The sequence below is a fragment of the Salvia hispanica genome, chromosome 2 (genome assembly GCF_029641045.1).
Source record: "Salvia hispanica isolate PSC_SH4W2 chromosome 2, Shi_PSC_v1, whole genome shotgun sequence".
Taxonomy (NCBI): Eukaryota; Viridiplantae; Streptophyta; class Magnoliopsida; order Lamiales; family Lamiaceae; genus Salvia; species Salvia hispanica.
In genome coordinates, this window is record NC_142693.1 from 39,846,063 (window position 1) to 39,852,424 (window position 6,362).

At 41.5% G+C, this 6,362-nt stretch overlaps 1 pseudogene across 1 annotated transcript; it reads left to right on the forward strand.

Moving 5' to 3' along the window:
- Positions 1-921: 921 nt before the first annotated feature.
- Positions 922-4,743, forward strand: LOC148932392 (tRNAse Z TRZ4, mitochondrial-like; annotated as a pseudogene). Its single transcript, XR_016135850.1, has 11 exons — positions 922-987; positions 1,074-1,118; positions 1,242-1,262; positions 1,376-1,419; positions 1,498-1,899; positions 1,992-2,263; positions 2,373-2,517; positions 2,609-2,632; positions 2,742-3,106; positions 3,193-3,724; positions 4,376-4,743. The product of XR_016135850.1 is annotated as a tRNAse Z TRZ4, mitochondrial-like (transcript).
- The last annotated feature ends 1,619 nt before the right edge of the window (positions 4,744-6,362 follow it).

The following is a 6,362-nucleotide window of genomic DNA, read 5'->3' on the forward strand; positions in this document are numbered from 1 at the left end:
GCAGCTCAATCCTTTTAATACCAATGCTTATGTGCAGGTAAAGGCAAATCGATTCGATTTTTGTTTCTTTCTGTTTGTTGCTTGGATTAAATGTTGATTGATTTTGCTAATGGACTTAATTTATGTTTTATCATCACTTTATTGGAGTTAATTTGCATTTGCACTAGGCATTCTCAGGATCTTGAATCTAGTTTAAAGTTTAATGCTAGTTAAAATTGCTAAATTTGACTAAGGATTTTGAGACTCTAACTTTTGGTTTCTGGTGTTCCACATTGGATACTTTGAGGCTGTAGCAATATGAAAATTGATCGGGACAAATCGAGGACTCAAGAGATAAAAAAATAAATTGTAGGATATTTAGTTGTATATGTGCTAAGATTTTGTTGCTTTTAGCTCTTCCGATGCTAAGGAATGCTTAAATACACTAACTAAGCTATAGTATAACTCTCATCCCACAATCCCAATGAGCACTCTTTGAGATGTTGCTTCTCTCAATCTATAAGAGGTATCTTTGCAGCCGAAAAGAACAGGTAGCTATGATGTGTGAGAGAACGGACATTACGGTATATGAACGAGATTTCAAGATGCCCCTGCTTATCTATGAAGTTCCTTTGTACAAGCTGAAGGTCAACAAGAGAGCAAAATGTGTTAACCCGGATGAGCTAGTCACGGAGAAGGACAATTTATTTTTCTCGTTTAATGCATTTTAACCTATGTTGAGATGCCACATCATGAAAGTCCAGTTGCATTGTATTATACTTCAGCCATACGTTTTTACTTGTGTGTGTCCTTTTCCTTTGCAATTAGATTTAATAGTATGGTCTTCCTTGTTTACTTTTTTTTGATAAGTAGAGTATTATGCTTTCATATCGATCAATTTGTCCATATATCTTGCAGATCCTTGGAAACGGAATGGATACACAAGACACATCCCCAACAGTCCTGCTGTTTCTTCAACATAAAAGATTTATATTTAATGCTGGAGAAGTGAGCTTACCTCAATCTTGTTTAAATTCTTGTATTGCGTAATGGTTTCTGGAAATAATTCCCATGTATCTTATACTTCTTTACAGGGATTTGAACGCTTCAGCACTGAGCATAAGATCGGATTTTCGCAGGTATCTTTTGAATAAACATTTACGTAGCTTGTTCTCTTTTTAGCAATTCTACAGATCGTTATACTTCCTTATGTGTCAAATTTCTCCAGATTAGTAACATATTTCTCTCACGTGTCTGCTCAGAAACAGCTGGTGGACTTCCAGGTAACTACTTTATTTCGTACTATTTTACAGATACATGTGATTCTACACCAACTACTTTCCGTGCTAGAACCATCGTGTTGCTGGAAGTTACAACGTTTACTCTTTCACTACAGGTTTCTTATTGACCCGGGTGGGCATGGGAGTCAATGGAATGCCTGTAAGTATTATTTCTTGTATTAAACTTAGTTAAATCGTGACTGTGGAGATTTAACTGTAATTGTTCTTTGCGCCAAAGGTCAAGTTGTGGGGCCCCTCCAACTTTGAATATTTGCTTGATGCTATGCAATCGTTCATCCCCAAGGATGCCAATGTTAGTTCGCATAGCTTTGGGCCATCACCTGGATCACCGAGTATGGTGCTGCAGAGCTTGGATAATCCTTTTGTTCTGTTCGACCACGAAGAGATCATAATATCCGCAATACTCTTGAGACCGAACTCTGACAAACCAAGTTCTCTTGAGCCTATTAAAAATGTGACGAAGCCCGGTGATCTCTCTGTTATTTAAATTTGTGACTTGCGAAAGCTTAAGGGAGAATTTGACCCTGAAAGGGCCGCTGCTCTCGGATTAAGACCCGGCCCAAAATGCGACTCGCTGCTAGATGGGAATCCTATAATGTCGGATAGTCAAGATATTATGGTAGATATTGCTTATCTCTTGTATCTTTTTAGTTTTCTGCTTTCAATCTTCTGCATATTTCAGCCTCGTGCCCAATGTGGTGTGATATTCAGGTACACCTAAGTGACGTAATAATGGGTCCGTCTGATCCTGGTCCTATTGTCCTTTTGGTCGACTGCCCAACATTGTTGCATTTCCGGTATCTGCTGACCGTGCAATGCCTCGCCCAGTATTATGTAGAGACAGCGCACGAGGTAATAGAGGGTTCTAAGATTGTGAATTGTGTAATTCATCTGACTCCTCTGAGCGTCACTCGGACAGATGATTATCGAACGTGGATGTCAAAATTCGGAGAAGCTGAGCTTATAATGGCAGGACATCAAATGTTGGTTTCTCTAAATATTTGAATCTTTCCGAACTTTCTAGATTTTTGTTGCTTTTTCGACTGCTTCTTCGTGTTTGATCTCTTGGAGCTGATGCATTCGTCTCTGCAGGAAAAATACGCAGGTGCCGATTTTGAAAGCTAGTACTATACTCGCAGCTCGTCTTAACTATTTGAGCCCTCAGTTTTTCCCGTCTCTGGGTTGCTGGACACCGCCGCACATGGATTTACCATCTGAGACAGAGGCATCACATGAGGTGCGCATGACAATATTTTCAAATCATGCGATTGATTCCTAATTATATGATTCTCTGTTTTTTACTCGTTATCTCGGTTCTATTCAAACAGATTTCGGCTGAGAATCTTCTCAAGGTATGCGAAATCTCTACGTCGGATCGATGGTTTTTGCCATATAAAGTGAAGCAATTATAGCTCATTTCTACTTGTTGATGATGGCTCTGTACCCTTGCTATATATGTAGTTTAATCTGCTACCCTACGAAAATATGGGGCTCGACAGATCAAGTATACCGAAACTAACATCTCATTCCGAGATCATTCAAGAGCTGTTGTCAGAAATTCCGGAGGCTAGAGACGCCTCCGAGAATGTGACCCGTTTATTTTCGGATTGCGCGAGTGAGACTGAGGAACCATGGTTGCTCGAAGATGCTGTCCCTAGCTGTCTCGAAGATATAACCAGAGAAGACATGGAGATTGTTCTTCTTGGTACCGGTTCTTCGCAACCCTCAAAGTATCGAAACGTTAGTTCGATTTTCATCAATTTATTTTCCAAAGGAAGCATACTCTTAGATTGTGGTGATGGAAGCTTGTGACAGCTAAAGAGAAGGTTAACACTGCACCCCTTTTCTGCATTTGAGATTTTTTTTTATCCGGATCGTCTTTCTCTTACCCCGTGTTATTGATATGTTGCAGATTCGGAGTCCAAGGTGCGGACGAAGCTATAAAAGGTTTGAAATGCATCTGGATTTCGAACTTCCACGCAGATCACCACACGGGCCTTGCAAGTATCCTTGCTCGACGACGTGATCTGTTGAAGGGATCACCACACGAGCCCGCCCTCGTCGTTGGCCCGTATCAGCTCAATTGTTTTCTGAACGACTACCAGAAGGTCGAGGATCTGGACATGCGGTTTCTCGACTGCTCTCATACAACCGAAGATGCATTGGAGGCTTTTGATTCGAACAAAGGGAACCCGACCAATCACACGAGCAAGGGCATCGATTCATCTCTGTGCAAGAGTCTCGGAGAACTTGGATTAGAAGCGCTGGTGAGCTTCTCTGTCATTCATTGTCCTGGAGCTCATGGCGTCGTGCTGCAGGCTGCGAGCAGGATCAACAGCGCCGGTAAAACCATTCCCGGGTGGAAAGTCGTCTACTCAGGCGTCACCAGACCCTGCCCGAAACTTGTTTGGGCTGCCCGCCGCGCGACCGTGCTCATTCACGAGGCAAGTCATGACACTACTACTATTACTTCTACATGGCAAATACTTACGTACATCCGGGCACATTAGTCTCTAATTAGAAATTAGTTAAGATAGATGCACCGTGCATCTGGATGTATGGTGCACATTATTCTTTAATTAGAAATTAGAGCATCTCCAGTGGCGGACTTCCACTAGGACTTCCTACAAAAACTTCCTGCCACGTCATCACTAGGACTTCCCGCAATAAAATAAATTCACAATTACTCAATTTATGGAATTAAAATTCAACGAGCCGTATTTATAGAGCTTTAAAAAAAAAAATTTAGTCGGACGTCCGACCTCGACCTCCGACCCACGCCACAATGGCGGACGTCCGCCCGTCCGTCGGTCGGATATCCGAGCCCATCCGACGTCCTCACGGGACGTCCGTGTCCTACCTTTTTCTTCACTACGGCGGACGTCCGGTCGGACTTCCGGGACGTCCTACCGCGACGTCCGCAGTTGGAGATGCTCTTAGTGGACTCATTAGTCTCTAATAATATAGTGAAGACAGTCTTTAATTAGAATTTAGTGAAGACATGTGCACTTTGCATCCGGATGTACTGAATGTGTGCCTATTTCAGTATGCTCACTGTGATCTTGGTTGACCATTTTATTGACTCACGTCTGCAGGCGACCTTTGAAGACGGGATGATGGACGAGGCGGTGGCTCGGAAACACAGCACGACGACGGAGGCAGTGGAATTGGGGAATTATGCAGGTGCGTATAGGATCATACTGACTCATATCTACCAGAGATACCCGAAGATCCCGGAGTTCGATGAAGCAGGGCATATGCACAAAACGTGCGTCGCGTTCGATATGATGAGTGTCAACTTAGCGGATGTTAACGCACTGCCAAGAGTGCTGCCATATCTCAAAGTTTTGTTTAGAGGTGAAATGACACTTGATGACTGAAGATGTGTAAGCTTAGATACTGCACTTGTTGCTTACTTTTGATATTTTTTTTTTATTTAATGAAGCCACTTTTTATTATTTCACTTTGGTATCTTTATCTTTTGATTTTTGAAAAAATTGATTTTGAAGCCGTTATTATTTATAATATGTAATTGATTCGGCCATAATTCATTAAAAGAATACAAACTTTACATTTACAGATATAATAATAATTAAAACCACCCTTTGATAAACAAGAAGATGCAATATATTACTTCCTCCGTCCCGCTTAAGATGACACGTTTTCCTTTTTAGTTTGTCCCAACTAAGATGACACATTTCCTTTTTTGGTAACTTTCTCTCTTCAATTAATACACTCAACCACTTTTTCCCACCCCTATTAAAATATTCATCTTTCTTTATCTCTCTACTTTAATACTTACACCCACCTTCTCTCTCTCCAATTAAACACTTTAACCAATAACTCCTAAAATCTCGTGCCGGCTAAGCAATGTGTCATCTTAGCCGGGACGGAGGGAGTAGTTAGTTAGAGCGTGTGGCTGAGGTTCAAGCCCCCTTTTTAGAGTCTTTGAATTACTGCATTTTTCCAATTTTTATAAGCATAATTTTTAAAACTATTTATGATTTAGCATCAATTTAATCATACACATAAAAGTTTAGGGTTTTATCCATAAAATAATAATTGTGGTCGATTATCAGTCATTTTGTGAAATTCTCAATATGGTTCATCTGTTCATTGCGTAATTTTAGAGCATCATTAACCGTGGCCCAGATTCAGGCCCCAAGTCCCCTCCCCATCATCATTCCCCTAATTTTCAGACTCTGGCCACAACTTCTATAACCTTGTAGTCTTAATTCAAGCTCCAACTATTAAATTGCACTGTTCACAATTCAAACTTATTTTACTTGAAAAAATTGAAAGCGTTAGCAATTTAAACACTGGAAAATCATAATTCTTTCGAAGATTTAAAATTAAAAAAAAAGAATTTATAATTAAAAAAACATTAAAACATAAAAAAATTATAGAAAAATTAATTTTAAAAAAAAATCAAATTTGCGGCCCCGGTCTGGCCCGAACCCTCTCCAACGCTGGGCCGGGCCGTGACGCGTCCCGTCCCATGTGCGTGCAACACTAGGCCATGCCGCAACCTGACCCGGCCTCAGGCCGGTGGCTCGTCCCCAAGCGCGGCCCAGACCCGTCCCAGATGCAAGCCGTGACCCAGGTGTGGTCAGGCCCGCCTGCATTAACTATGCTCTTATAGACCACGTCGAGGACTCCAACATCAATTTGTATATCTGTACAACTAGGATTACTTGTAAATTTATGCAAGCATAGCAATATTTCATTATGAAACAGGTTGAGATCATGATTATTTTATTACTTTGTTTAGTTGTTTAAATTCATTTATCTTGGAGTGGAGGTGAAATTCGAATATGTGAATATTTTGATGCAGAATGAAATAATATTGTGGTGAATTATTTTCCTAAGGGATGAGTGAGAATTAAATAGGAACATCCAATTAGGGTTGTCGAGCGAGTGGGAGCGAAGGGGGTGATCGGCCGGCGACACGCAGACGAGGGTGAACTCGTGCGCGCCGCCGTCGAGACCACCGATCCCAGATGGCCTCGGAAATCGCGCCGATCAGTGGGAGAATCGCAGTGATCAAGCGGCGACGTGAAAACGAGCGAGGGCTCGTCCACG